Source organism: Scardinius erythrophthalmus (assembly GCF_964197995.2).
Source record: "Scardinius erythrophthalmus genome assembly, chromosome: 10".
Taxonomy (NCBI): domain Eukaryota; kingdom Metazoa; phylum Chordata; class Actinopteri; order Cypriniformes; family Leuciscidae; genus Scardinius; species Scardinius erythrophthalmus.
This window is the reverse complement of record NC_138230.1, coordinates 31339825-31356443: the sequence shown is the minus strand read 5'-3', so window position 1 is coordinate 31356443 and position 16619 is coordinate 31339825.

Here is a 16619-nt window from a genome sequence, read left to right as displayed (position 1 = left end):
TTGCTATGGCGAGGGATTAATGTCCAAAAAGGAAACACTAAAAATCTTCTAAAAATGTAATTATATACCATTTATTTCTATATAAAAGTATACAAATATCACAACTAAACCCATTTTATTCTGTTTTTGCAATTCAAGAAGAATGAAAAAGTTAAAAACAGGCTATTTAGTGCTATTTGGTTCAACAAAAAAGCAAACATAGGGCTATACTGCCCTCTTGTGTCCAAAAGGACATCAAAATAGTATATAAAACTTTTTACCAGGTAGGCCAATATTGTATTTAAATATACATTTATTAGGTATGTGTCTGAGGATATTTTCCCACCGGTTAATCGACGTGTGACACGAGTGGGTGCTTTTAAATCGCTAATATAAAAGTGAAAGTAAAAAAACGGACGTCCGCACAGACATTGATAATGGTGCACGTTGGAAAGAATGATACTTTTAAACATAACACTAAACCGCCATTAGGTGTCGCCAGGCGACCATCTTAATGAGCGAGTCATTGATTCATTCGTTCAAATGATTCGTTCCAATGACTGAGTCATTCATGATTGAGACAGATGTTTATGGATTGACCATTGAATCTTTGAGTCAAGCGATTCGTTTCAAAATGCTGAATCATTCAGTAATGAGAAAACAAGTTGCTGTGATCTTTGTTTAACTATTTTTGCTGCTGAAACAGAACAGAAACAGTCAATATTGCATCTAAAATGTAAGTGACTTAATTGTAACTGTTTATTAACCTGTTGTATGAAATCAATGTCACAGTTTCAATCGTGATTGTATTCAGGAAATAGTTGCCTACTCGTCAAGTGAGGTTGCTTAACTCTATCATATGTTATAAAATATATAAAAACTCCATATTTGTAATTTTTATAGTCAGTATGTTGTTAACTGGGTTGCTTTTTTGTGTGCTGCGCTCATTTGTTTACAATTCTCCTGGAGAAGCAGCATGAGCCTCAGCAGTGCAACCTTGTTACCATTGATCAGTAATACATTTATTATTAACTGATGATTGCAACTTAAAATGAATGTAATGAAATTAGAATAATCTCTCGTTTTAGTGATTCCCAAGTTATTTTTTTGTTATTGACGTTCTAATCAGGCTATACTCTGGTCGGGCAAGTAAAATTATCTTTCAGGTAGGCCTATTGTATTTATATATAAATATATTAGGGATGTGACTGTGATAACATTTTCCCACCGGTTAATCGACGTGTGACACCACTGAGCGCTTTTAAATCGCTAACTATAGTATACTATATACTAGTAAAATACAGACGTCCGCACAGACATTGATAATGGTGCGGAGTAGAGCGAGCATTTTCAATTTATTCCTATGGATGTAGGAATTAACTAAAACATTTTATTTATGTTTTTGTGTCCACTGTTCAACCGCAACCGCGTCACACACACACACACATTCCAGAATTGCAATCTTGACATCGCAGCCTGTTCATTATAGCCCTAATACAATATAATAATAAAAATAGTCAACCTAACATAAACGAATTACACTGCTCTGTTTAAATAGTCAATAGTACAATCTGTACCATTCACAGTAAGCAGAGCTCCACTGTGATGTTTCCAAGAACATTTTCGCGCGTGTGAAGAGGATGATTTTTTCCATCGATATTGGAACACGAGTGAAGTACAAAGCCTATAATAAAGAATAGTTTAGCATCCAAATACATCGCAAATATTGAAACATTTTGATTCTAATGAGAGGGTTACGTGAGACCAACACTGCTTACTTTCGTTTTTATTTTTACATTAAATTTAAAGGATTTGTTGTGGAATATTTTGGGTGTATCATAAAATCAGAATAAGGTAAGACAAGTAAAATTTTCTGTCTTATATTTATATATATATATATATATATATATATATACGTATATATATAAGTATATATATATATATATATATATATATGTGTGTGTGTGTGTGTGTGTGTGTATATAGATATTTATATACATATATATATGTATATATATAGATATTTATATACATATATATATATATATATATATATATATATATATATATGTGTGTGTGTGTGTATATATATATATATATATATATATATAAATATAGCTGCGAGCAGCGATGGAGGGCCAAAGCCGGTGGCACCGCCATCCCCGGTGCCTTTAGGTAACTAAAGGCACCGGGGTGGCGGTGCCACCGGCTTGGGCCCGCAATCGCTGCTCGCAGCTATATTTATATATATATTTAGGGCCCGAGCACCGATGGTGTGAGGACCCTCTTGGAATTGCTCTGTTTATTATTATTATTATTAGGGCCCGAGCACCGATGGTGTGAGGACCCTCTTGGAATTGCTCTGTTTATTATTATTATTATTATTAGGGCCCAAGCCCTGAAAGGGCGGAGGCCCTATTGTTTTCGTAAGGATTATTTTTTTTTTTTTCTTCATTATTTTTTTTTTTGCCTTTTTGCCACTTTTGGGGCCCTTAACATGCTCAAAAACTCTTGAAATTTTGCACACACGTCAGAACCCGCGGCCATCAGGGCCGGGCTGAAGCTGGTACCGGGGCGTGGCAGGGGGGCTCGACAGCGCCCCCTGGAATGGGGTCCGAAAACTTGGTCCATAAATCAAACACGCTTGCATGTAATAATATGAAACTCAGTACACATATAGATCTCATCGGGCCGAACAACTTTCGTGCTCTAAGTTTTACAAAAGCCCAACAGGAAGTCGGTTATTATACGTTGTTTGGAAAACGCATACAATGGAATGTGAAATACTCCTCCTAGGGATTTCATCCGATCGCCACCAAACTCGGTGAGAATAAAGTCAAGACATTGAGGATGAATTCTTGCGAACGGATTTTTGATATCTCAAACGGTTTGGCCGTGGCGAGGAAACAAATTTATGGCGAATAATGGGACACAGGAAGTGTGTTATAACTTCTGCATACATTAACTGATCTTGATGAAACTTCAGCAGTGTGTTTGTTGTAAGAGGCCGATCACATGGATGTGACTATTGTGAGTCAAAGTTATAGCGCCACCAACTGGCAGCAGGAAGTGTGTCACTTTCAAAATTCTTTGAATTCACCCTCTTAATTTTACCCGATTTGCTTCAAACTTTATGTGTATAATGTAGACACACGGCAGATGTAGACCTGTGAAAGAATTATTGATATCTTAGATACTGTTGCCGTGGCAACGCATCAAACTTTAATATTCTTTTCGGATGCGTTTGAGACTCTTAGCATGCTTGAAATTGGATGAAACTCGACAGATACATCACATTTATTAGCCAGTAGACATGTGAAAAGTTTCAGAAACGGGCGTGGCAGGGGGGCTCAACAGCGCCCCCTTGAACGGGGTCTGAAAACTTGGTCCATATATCAAACACGCTTGCATGAATTAATATGAAACTCGGTACACATATAGATCTCATCGGGCCGAACAACTTTCCCTCTGTCAAGTTTCACGCCAGCCCAACAGGAAGTCGGCTATTATGGGTTGTTTGGAAAACGCTTGCTGTGGAATGTGAACTACTCCTCCTAGAAAATTCATCCCATCCCCACCAAACTCGGTGTGCATGAAGTCAAGACATTGAGGATGCTAAATTGCGGACGGATTTTTGATATCTCAAACGGTTTGGCCGTGGCAAGGAAACGAATTTATGGCGAATAAGGGACACAGGAAGTGTGTTATAACTTCAGCATACATTATCTGATCTTGATGAAACTTCAGCAGTGTGTTCGTTGTAAGAGGCCGAACACAAGGATGTGACTATTGTGAGTCAAAGTTATAGCGCCACCAACTGGCAGCAGGAAGTGTGTCACTTTCAAAATGCTTTGAAATCACCCTCTTATTTTTACCCGATTTGCTTCAAACTTTATGTGTATAATGTAAACACACGGCAGATGTAGACCTGTGAAAGGATTTTTGATATCTTTAATACTGTTGTCGTGGCAACGCATCAAACTTTAATATTGTTTTTTGATGCTTTTGAGACTCTTAACATACTTGAAATTGAATGAAACTCGACAGACACATCACACTTATTAGCCCGTAGACTTGTGCAAAGTTTCAGAAACGGGCGTGGTGAGGGGCTCAGTAGCGCCACCTTTAGTCATAAATGGGGGGGGTTAGTTTTATCAACAGCAACAAAACTTGGTATGTGTATTGTTCTCATCAAGACGGACAACTTTCTAATTTACATTAACGATCTCTGACCAACAGGAAAAGAGATATTTTGGTTTGAATGTGGATTTTCTGAAGAATTTTCTCTCCCTCTCTCTGTGTCTCTGTGTGTGTGAGGGGAGGGGGGGATTTGACTATTGCTTTTATATTGTTAATCAAGGTTTCAGGGGCTTTTGGGGTCCTTAACGTGCTCAAAAACTCTTGAAACTTTACACACAGGTCAGAACCCACGGCCATCAGTGCCGGGCTGAAGCTAGTACCCGGGCGTGGCAGGGGGCTCAACAGCGCCCCCTTGAACACGGTCTGAAAACTTGGTCCATATGTCAAACACACTTGCATGAATTAATATGAAACTCGGTACACATATAGATCTCATCGGGCCGAACAACTTCCGCAGTCTAAGTTATTAGCTCCGCCCAACAGGAAGTCAGCTATTATGGGTTGTTTGGAAAACGCTTGCTGTGGAATGTGAACTACTCCTCCTAGAGAATTCATCCAATCGCCACCAAACTCGGTGTGCATGAAGTCAAGACATTGAGGATGCTAAATTGCGGACGGATTTTTGATATCTCGAACGGTTTGGCCGTGGCGAGGAAACAAATTTATGGCGAGAAAAGAGAAACACGAAGTGTTATAACTTCTGCATACATTAACTGATCTTGATGAAACTTCAGCAGTGTGTTCATGGTAAGAGGCCGGTCAGATGGATGTAACTATTGTGAGTCAAAGTTATAGCGCCACCAACTGGTAGCAGGAAGTGTGTCACTTTCAAAATGCTTTTATCAAAAGTGGGGGGGTTACTTTTACCCACAGTTACAAAAATCAGTACGCATATTGGTCTCATCGAGCCGGACAACTTTCTAATTTACAGTCATTAGCTCCGAGCAACAGGAAGTCAGATATTTTGGTTTGAATGTGGATTTTTTGGATATGTCAGACTCTGAGTTTTTAGTTACTCCTCCTAAGTGGTTTATTTTATTCACACCAAACTTTTTCAACATGATAAAAAATACATTCAAGATTATATATATATATATATATATATATATATATATATATAAATATAGCTGCGAGCAGCGATGAAGGGCCAAAGCCGGCGGCACCGCCACCCCGGTGCCTTTAGGTAACTAAAGGCATCGGGGTTGCGGTGCCACCGGCTTGGGCCCGTAATCGCTGCTCGCAGCTATATTTATTCTTCTTCTTCTTCTTCTCCGCATTTAATTGCATTTTTGAGGGCCTAAACATGCTCGAAAACTCACAAAACTTTGCACACGCGTCAGAACTGGCGAAAATTTACATCTGATATAGGTTTCAGAATTGGACGGGGCAAAATGGCTCGATAGCGCCACCTATAAAAGTTCAACGGAGTGCGCCTCCCGCAACGTTCCACGTACGTGCACGAAATTCGGTACATAGATGTAATGACCTAATACCTACAAAAAAGTCTCTTGGAGCATAGCCCTAAACACAACAGGAAGTCAGCCATTTTGAACTTCCTCTCAGATTTTTGTGCAGTTTTTGCCATTTTCAGGCCTCGTACTTTAACGAACTCCTCCTACAGTTTTAATCTGATCATCTTCAAATTTGGTGAGTGTAATCTTAAGGCCTTTGCGACGTTAAATTGCGAAGATCTTGAGTTTTCGTCAAAGGGCGGGTCCTCGGCGGCCTGACAAATTTCGATGTTTCGCCATGAAACAGGAAGTTGCTGTAACTCAGGCATGGAATGTCCAATCTGCCCCAAACTTCACACTTTTGATAAGCGTTCTGTCCTGAACACATGACCATGCTCATATTCAGTTACAGTCATAGCGCCACCTGCTGGCAACAGGAAGTGACATGTTTAACACTGATATGGACTCCTAATAACATATAAAAAAGTGCCAGCAAGTGCTAAACATGCTAACAACATAATAGAAGCATGCTAAAACATGCTAGCAAACTCTTAGCTAAGTGCTAAAGCATGCTATTATTGCAATTAAATAGGAATTTGCTGTAACTCAGGCATGGAATGTCAAATCTGCCCCAAACTTCACACTTTTGATAAGCGTTCTGTCCTGAACACATTTACATGAGAAAATTCAGTTATAGTAATAGCGCCACCTACTGGTAACAGGAAGTGACATGTTTAACACTCTTGTGGTCTCCTAATAACATATAAAAAAGAGCCAGCAAGTGCTAAACAGGTAAGCAACATACTAGAAACATGTTAGCAAACACTTAGCTAAGTGCTAAAGCATGCTATTACTGCAATTAAATAGGAATTTGCTGTAACTCAGGCATGTAATGTCCAATCTGCCCCAAACTTCACACATTTGATAAGAATCATGGCCTGAACACATGTCTATGCTCAAATTCAGTTATAGTAATAGCGCCACCTACTGGCAACAGGAATTGACATGTTTAACACTTTGATGCCGTTCTAGCAACATGTTAAAAATGCCATTGAGTTCTATACATGCTAGAAACATGTTAAAACATGCTAGCAGTACTTAGCTAAGTGCTAAACCATGCTAATTCAATGAAACAGGACTTTGTTGTTACTCAAGAAGGCAATGTACAATCTACCCCAAACTTCACACGTTTGATAAGAGTTATCTCTTGAACACATGTCCATGCTCATATTTAGTTATAGTCATAGCGCCACCTGCTGGCAACAGGAAGTGACGTTTAACACTGTTCTTGACTCCTAATAACATATAAAAAAATGCCAGTAGGTGCTAAACATCCTACCAACATACTAGAGACTTGCTAAAACATACTAGCAAACACTTAGCTAAGTGCTAAAGAATGATATTACTGCAATTAAATATGAATTTGCTGTAACTCAGGCAAGGAATGTCCAATCTGCCCCAAACTTCACACTTTTGATAAGCGTTCTGTCCTGAACACATGATCATGCTTACAGTCATAGCGCCACCTGCTGGCAGCAGGAAGTGACATGTTTAACACTGTTATGGACTCCTAATAACATATAAAAAAGTGCCAGCAAGTGCTAAACATGCTAACAACATACTAGAAACATGCTAAAACATGCTAGCAAACTCTTAGCTAAGTGCTAAAGCATGCTATTATTGCAATTAAATAGGAATTTGCTGTAATTCAGGCATGGAATGTCCAATCTGCCCCAAACTTCACACATTTGATAAGAATCATGGCCTGAACACATGTCTATGCTCAAATTCAGTTATAGTAATAGCGCCACCTACTGGCAAAAGGAAGTGACATGTTTAACACTTTGATGCCGTTCTAGCAACATGTTAAAAATGCCATTGAGTTCTAAACATGCTAGAAACATGTTAAAACATGCTAACAATGCTTAGCTAAGTGCTAAAGAATGTTAATTCAATGAAACATGACTTTGTTGTTACTCAAGAAGGCAATGTCCAATTTGCACCAAACTTCACACGTTTGATAAGAGTTCTGTCCTGAACACACATCCATGCTCATATTCAGTTATAGCCATAACGCCACCTACTGGCAACAGAAACTGACATGGTTAACACCGTAATGCAGTACTAACCACATAATTATTGTGTACTAAGCATGCTAGAAACAGACTAAACATGCTAGCAACACTTAGCTGAGTCATGAAGCATGCTATTATCACCATTATACAAAACATTTTGTAACTGACTTTGACATACTCTTACTATATATACCTCCTTAAATGTACATTTCCCAACCATGCTCTGTCTTCCTAAAGCCACCGAGTGTTGATGGCACGGGTGCGAGGGCCCTTTCATCGCTGCTTGCAGCTTTAATTATTATTATTATTCTTCTTCTCCGCATTGAATTGCATTTTTGAGGGCCTAAACATGCGCGAAAACTCACAAAACTTTGCACACGCGTCAGAACTGGCGAAAATTTACATCTGATATAGGTTTCAGAATTGGACGGGGCAAAACGGCTCGATAGCGCCACCTATAAAAGTTCAACGGAGTGCGCCTCCCGCAACGTTCCACGTACGTGCACGAAATTCGGTACATACATGTAATGACCTAATACCTACAAAAAAGTCTCTTGGAGCATAGCCCTAAACCCAACAGGAAGTCAGCCATTTTGAACTTCCTCCCAGATTTTTGTGCAGTTTTTGACATTTTCAGGCCTCATACTTTAACGAACTCCTCCTACAGTTTTAATCTGATCATCTTCAAATTTGGTGAGTGTAATCTTAAGGCCTTTGCGACGTTAAATTGCGAAGATCTTGAGTTTTCGTCGAAGGGCGGGTCCTCGGCGGCCTGACAAATTTTGATGTTTCGCCATGAAACAGGAAGTTGCTGTAACTCAGGCATGGAATGTCCAATCTGCCCCAAACTTCATACGTTTGATAAGAGTTCTGTCCTGAACACATGACCATGCTCATATTCAGTTATAGTCATAGCGCCACCTGCTGGCAACAGGAAGTGACATGTTTAACACTGTTATGGACTCCTAATAACATATAAAAAAGTGCCAGCAAGTGCTAAACATGCTAACAACATACTAGAAGCATGCTAAAACATGCTAGCAAACTCTTAGCTAAGTGCTAAAGCATGCTATTATTGCAATTAAATAGGAATTTGCTGTAACTCAGGCATGGAATGTCCAATCTGCCCCAAACTTCACACTTTTGATAAGCGTTCTGTCCTGAACATATCTACATGAGAATATTCAGTTATAGTAATAGCGCCACCTACTGGTAACAGGAAGTGTCATGTTTAACACGTTGATGCCATTCTAGCAACATGTTAAAAATGCCATTGACTTCTAAACATGCTAGAAACATGTTAAAACATACTAGCAATACTTAGCTAAGTGCTAAAGCATGCTAATTCAATGAAACAGGATGTTGTTGTTACTCAAGAAGGCAATGTCCAATCTGCGCCAAACTTCACACTTTTAATAAACGTTCTGTCCTGAACACATGACCATGCTCATATTCAGTTATAGTCATAGCGCCACCTGCTGGCAACAGGAAGTGACATGTTTAACACTGTTATGGACTCCTAATAACATATAAAAAAGTGCCAGCAAGTGCTAAACATGCTAACAACATACTAGAAGCATGCTAAAACATGCTAGCAAACTCTTAGCTAAGTGCTAAAGCATGCTATTATTGCAATTAAATAGGAATTTGCTGTAACTCAGGCATGGAATGTCCAATCTGCCCCAAACTTCACACTTTTGATAAGCGTTCTGTCCTGAACATATCTACATGAGAATATTCAGTTATAGTAATAGCGCCACCTACTGGTAACAGGAAGTGTCATGTTTAACACGTTGATGCCATTCTAGCAACATGTTAAAAATGCCATTGACTTCTAAACATGCTAGAAACATGTTAAAACATACTAGCAATACTTAGCTAAGTGCTAAAGCATGCTAATTCAATGAAACAGGACTTTGTTGTTACTCAAGAAGGCAATGTACAATCTACCCCAAACGTCACACGTTTGATAAGAGTTATCTCTTGAACACATGTCCATGCTCATATTTAGTTATAGTCATAGCGCCACCTGCTGGCAACAGGAAGTGACGTTTAACACTGTTCTTGACTCCTAATAACATATAAAAAAAATGCCAGTAGGTGCTAAACATCCTACCAACATACTATAGACATGCTAAAACATACTAGCAAACACTTAGCTAAGTGCTAAAGAATGATATTACTGCAATTAAATATGAATTTGCTGTAACTCAGGCATGGAATGTCCAATCTGCCCCAAACTTCACACTTTTGATAAGCGTTCTGTCCTGAACACATGACCATGCTTATATTCAGTTACAGTCATAGCGCCACCTGCTGGCAACAGGAAGTGACATGTTTAACACTGTTATGGACTCCTAATAACATATAAAAAAGTGCCAGCAAGTGTTAAACATGCTAACAACATACTAGAAACATGCTAAAACATGCTAGCAAACTCTTAGCCAAGTGCTAAAGCATGCTATTATTGCAATTAAATAGGAATTTGCTGTAACTCAGGCATGGAATGTCCAATCTGCCCCAAACTTCACACTTTTGATAAGCGTTCTGTCCTGAACACATCTACATGAGAATATTCAGTTATAGTAATAGCGCCACCTACTGGCAACAGGAAGTGTCATGTTTAACACGTTGATGCCATTCTAGCAACATGTTAAAAATGCCATTGAGGTCTAAACATGCTAGAAACATGTTAAAACATGCTAGCTAATGTTAAAACATGCTAGCAATACTTAGCTAAGTGGTAAAGCATGCTAATTCAATGAAACAGGATGTTGTTGTTACGCAAGAAGGCAATGTCCAATATGCGCCAAACTTCACACTTTTAATAAACGTTCTGTCCTGAACACATGACCATGCTCATATTCAGTTACAGTCATAGTGCCACCTGCTGGCAACAGGAAGTGACATGTTAAACACTGTTGTGGACATATAAAAACATATAAAAAAGTGCCAGCAAGTGCTAAACATGCTAACAACATAGTAGAAACATGCTAAAACATGCTAGCAAACACTTAGCTAAGTGCTAAAGCATGCTATTGCTGCAATTAAATAGGAATTTGCTGTAACACAGGCATGGAATGTCCAATCTGCCCCAAACTTCACACGTTTGATAAGAGTCATGGCCTGAACACATCTACATGAGAATATTCAGTTATAGTAATAGCGCCACCTGCTGTCAACAGGAAGTGACATGTTTAACACTGTTGTGGTCTCCTAATAACATATATAAAAGAGCCAGCAAGTGCTAAACAGGTTAGCAACATACTAGAAACATGCTAGCAAACACTTAGCTAAGTGATAAAGCATGCTATTACTGCAATTAAATAGGAATTTGCTGTAACTCAGGCATGGAACGTCCAATCTGCCCCAAACTTCACATGTTTGATAAGAATCATGGCCTGAACGCATGCCTATGCTCAAATTCAGTTATAGTAATAGCGCCACCTACTGGCAACAGGAAGTGACATGTTTAACACGTTGATGCCGTTCTAGCAACATGTTAAAAATGCCATTGAGTTCTAAACATGCTAGAAACATATTAAAACATGCTAGCAATACTTAGCTAAGTGCTAAAGCATGCTAATTCAATGAAACAGGACTTTGTTGTTACTCAAGAAGGCAATGTACAATCTACCCCAAACGTCACACGTTTGATAAGAGTTATCTCTTGAACACATGTCCATGCTCATATTTAGTTATAGTCATAGCGCCACCTGCTGGCAACAGGAAGTGACGTTTAACACTGTTCTTGACTCCTAATAACATATAAAAAAATGCCAGTAGGTGCTAAACATCCTACCAACATACTAGAGACATGCTAAAACATAATAGCAAACACTTAGCTAAGTGCTAAAGAATGATATTACTGCAATTAAATATGAATTTGCTGTAACTCAGGCATGGAATGTCCAATCTGCCCCAAACTTCACACTTTTGATAAGCGTTCTGTCCTGAACACATGACCATGCTTATATTCAGTTATAGTCATAGCGCCACCTGCTGGCAACAGGAAGTGACATGTTTAACACTGTTGTGGACTCCTAATAACATATAAAAAAGTGCCAGCAAGTGTTAAACATGCTAACAACATACTAGAAACATGCTAAAACATGCTAGCAAACTCTTAGCCAAGTGCTAAAGCATGCTATTATTGCAATTAAATAGGAATTTGCTGTAACTCAGGCATGGAATGTCCAATCTGCCCCAAATTTCACACTTTTGATAAGAGTCATGGCCTGAACACATCTACATGAGAATGTTCAGTTATAGTAATAGCGCCACCAACTGGCAACAGGAAGTGACATGTTTAACACGTTGATGCCGTTCTAGCAACATGTTAAAACATGCTAACAATGCTTAGCTAAGTTCTAAAGAATGCTAATTCAATGAAACATGACTTTGTTGTTACTCAAGAAGGCAATGTCCAATTTGCACCAAACTTCACATGTTTGATAAGAGTTCTGTCCTGAACACACATCCATGCTCATATTCAGTTATAGTCATAACGCCACCTACTGGCAACAGAAACTGACATGGTTAACACCGTGCAGTACTAACCACATAATTATTGTGTACTAAGCATGCTAGAAACAGACTGAACATGCTAGCAACACTTAGCTGAGTCATGAAGCATGCTATTATCACCATTATACAAAACATTTTGTAACTGACTTTGACATACTCTTACTATATATACCTCCTTAAATGTACATTTCCCAACCATGCTCTGCCTTCCTAAAGCCACCGAGTGTTGATGGCACGGGTGCGAGGGCCCTTTCATCGCTGCTTGCAGCTTTAATTATTATTATTATTATTATTTTGTCAACCTTTCGGGCACTTTTGGGGCCCTTAACATGCTCGAAAACTCTTGAAATTTTGCACACACGTCAGAACCCGCGGCCATCAGGGCCGGACTGAAGCTGGTACCCGGGCGTGGCAGGGGGGCTCGACAGCGCCCCCTGGAACGGGATCCAAACACGTGTCCATAAATCAAACACGCTTGCATGTAATAATATGAAACTCGGTACACATATAGATCTCATCGGGCCGAACAACTTTCGTGCTCTAAGTTTTACGCCAGCCAAACAGGAAGTTGGCTATTTAGCGTTGTTTGGAAACGCATGCTGTGGAATTTAATGTACTCCTCCTAGGGAATTCATCGATTCGCCTCCAAACTCGGTGTGCATGAAGTCAAGACATTGAGGATGCTAAATTGCGGACGGATTTTTGATATCTCGAACGGTTTGGCCGTGGCGAGGAAACAAATTTATGGCGAAAAAATGAAACAGGAAGTGTGTTATAACTTCTGCATACATTAACTGATCTTGATGAAACTTCAGCAGTGTGTTCGTCTTAAGAGGCCGATCACATAGATGTGACTATTGTGAGTCAAAGTTATAGCGCCACCAACAGGCAGCAGGAAGTATATCACTTTCAAAATGCTTTGAAATCAGTGTCTTATTTTTACCCGATTTGCTTCAAACTTTATGTGTACAATATAGACACACGGCAGATGTAAACCTGTGAAAGGATTATTGATATCTTAGATACTGTTGCCGTGGCAACGCATCAAACTTTAATATTATTTTTTGATGCTTTTGAGACTCTTAACATACTTGAAATTGCATGAAACTCAACAGACACATCACATTTATTAGCCCGTAGACATGTGCAAAGTTTCAGAAACGGGCGTGGTGGAATGGCTCAGTAGCGCCACCTTTAGTCAAAAATGGGGGCTTAGTTTTTCCTAGAATCACAAAACTTGGTATGTGTATTGTTCTCATCAAGACGGACAACTTTCTAATTTACATGAACCATCTCCGACCAACAGGAAGAGAGATATTTTGGTTTGAATGTGGATTTTCTGAAGAATTTTCTCTCCCTCTCTCTGTGTCTGTGTGTGTGTGAGGGGAGGGGGGGATTTGACTATTGCTTTTATATTGTTAATCAAGGTTTCAGGGGCTTTTGGGGTCCTTAACGTGCTCAAAAACTCTTGAAACTTTGCACACAGGTCAGAACCCACGGCCATCAGGGCCGGGCTGAAGCTGGTACCCGGGCGTGGCAGGGGGGCTCAACAGCGCCCCCTTGAACGGGGTTCTAAAACTTGATCCATATATCAAACACGCTCGCATGAATTAATATGAAACTCGGTACACATATAGATCTCATCGGGCCGAACCACTTTACCCCTGTCAAGTTTTACGCCAGCCCAACAGGAAGTCGGCTATTATGGGTTGTTTGGAAAACGCTTGCTGTGGAATGTGAAATACTCCTCCTAGAAAATCCACCGTGTCCCCTTCAAACTCGGTGTGCATGTAGTCAAGACTTTGAGGATGCTAAATTGCGGACGGATTTTTGATATCTCGAACGGTTTGGCTGTGGCGAGGAATCGAATTTATGGCGAGAAAAGAGAAACACGGAAGTGGAATAACTTCTGCATACATTAACTGATCTTGATGAAACTTCAGCAGTGTGTTCGTGGTAAGAGGCCGATCAGATGGATATAGCTATTGTGAGTCAAAGTTATAGCGCCACCAACTGGCAGCAGGAAGTGTGGCACTTTCAACATGCTTTTGACAAAAGTGGGGGGGGGTTAGTTTTAACTACAGTAAAGAAAAAAAAATTTGTATATTGTTCTCATCAAGCCGGACAACTTTCTAATTTACATTCAATAGCTCTGGCCATCAGGAAGTCAGATATTTTGGTCTGAATGTGATTTTTTTTTGCAAAATCAGCCTCTGAATTTTTAGCCACTCCTCTTAAACTATTTATTTTATTCGTACCAAACTTTTTCAACATGATGAAACTACATTAAATATGCTAAATTGTGAATGGATAATAAATATCTCAAACGGTTTTGCTATGGCGAGGGATTAAAGTAATGTCCAAAAAGGAAACACTAAAAATCTTCTAAAAATGTAATTATATACCATTTATTTCTATATAAAAGAATACAAATATCACAACTAAACCCATTTTATTCTGTTTTTGCAATTCAAGAAGAATGAAAAAGTTAAAACAGGCTATTTAGTGCTATTTGGTTCAACAAAAAAGCAAACATAGGGCTATACTGCCCTCTTGTGTCCAAAAGGACATCAAAATAGTATATAAAACTTTTTACCAGGTAGGCCAATATTGTATTTAAATATACATTTATTAGGTATGTGTCTGAGGATATTTTCCCACCGGTTAATCGACGTGTGACACGAGTGGGTGCTTTTAAATCGCTAATATAATAGTGAAAGAAAAATAATGATAATGTTGCACACACAAATCACACACATGTGGGAAAGAATGATGCTTTTAAACAACACTAAACCGCCATTAGGTGTCGCCAGGCATCCATCTTAATAAGCGAGTCATTGATTCATTCGTTCAAACGATTCGTTCGAATGAGTCGATCATGATTAAGACAGATGTTTATGGATTGATCATTCAATCTTTGAGTCAACCGATTCGTTAAAAATGCTGAATCGTTCAGTTATGAGAAAACACGTGATGGTTCTGCCGTGATCTTTGTTTAACTATTTTCGCTGCTGAAACAGAACAAAAACAGTCAACATTGAATCTAAAATGTAAGTGACTTAATTGTAACTGTTTATTAACCTGTTGTATGAAATCTAGGGGTGGGAGAAAAAATTTATTCTTAGATGCATCGCGATGCGGACGTGGACGATTCTGAATCGATTCACAAATGTCAAAAAATCGATTCTCTAAAAAAATATTTTTCTAATAACGTAATATTGACGGAAGGCAAAAGGCGGAACTCTAAGCGGACGTGTGTGCAGTCTGTGGCGCGCACATAACAGAGAAGTTTCTTCTGCTCACCAAGGCTGCATTTATTTGATTAAAAATACAAACAAAAACAGTAATATTGTAAAATATTATTCCAATTTAAAACAGCTGCTTTCTATTTTAATATATTTTAAACTGTTATTTATTCCTGTGATCAAAGCTGAGTTTTCAGCATCATTACTACAGTCGTCACTGTCACATGATCCTTCAGAAATTATTCTAATATGATGATTAAAACTCAAGAAACATTCATTATTATTTTAAATGTCGAAAACAGTTGTGTACAGTCTTTGATGAATAGAAAGTTCAAAAGAACAGCATTTATCTGAAATCTAAAGCTTTTGTAATGTTAAACACTACCGCTCAAAAGTTTTGGGTTAGTAATAATTACAATTTTATTTTTGGGGGAAATAAATAAAATAAATCAGTACTTTTATTTATGAAGGATGAGTTAAACTGATCAACAGTTACAGTAAAGACATTTATAATGTTAAAAATATATATATTTGAAATATATGCTGTTCTTTTGAACTTTACATTCATCAAAGCATTTTGAAAAAAAAAATCTGTACACAACTGTTTTCAACATTGAAAATAATAATGAATATTTATTGAGCATCAATCATCATATTAGTATGATTTCTGAAGGATCATGTGACACTGAAGACTGGAGTAATGATGCTGAAAACTCAACTTTGATCACAGAAATGAATTACTATGTAAAATATTTAAAAATTGAAAACAGCTGTTTTAAATTGGAATAATATTTCACAATATTACTGTTTTTGTTTGTATTTTTAATCAATAAATGCAGCCTTGGTGAGCAGAAGAGACTTCTCCTAAAAACATTAAAAATCTTACTGACCCCAAACTTTTAAACAATAATATATATATATATATATATATATATATATATATATATATATATATATATATATATATATATATATATATATATATATATATATATATATATATATATATATATATACATATATATGTATGTGTGTGTGTGTGTGTGTATGTATGTATGTATGTATGTATGTATGTATGTATATATATATATATATATATATATATATATATATATATATATATATATATATATATATATATATATATATATATATATATATATATATATATAAATATAGCTGCGAGCAGCGATGGAGGGCCC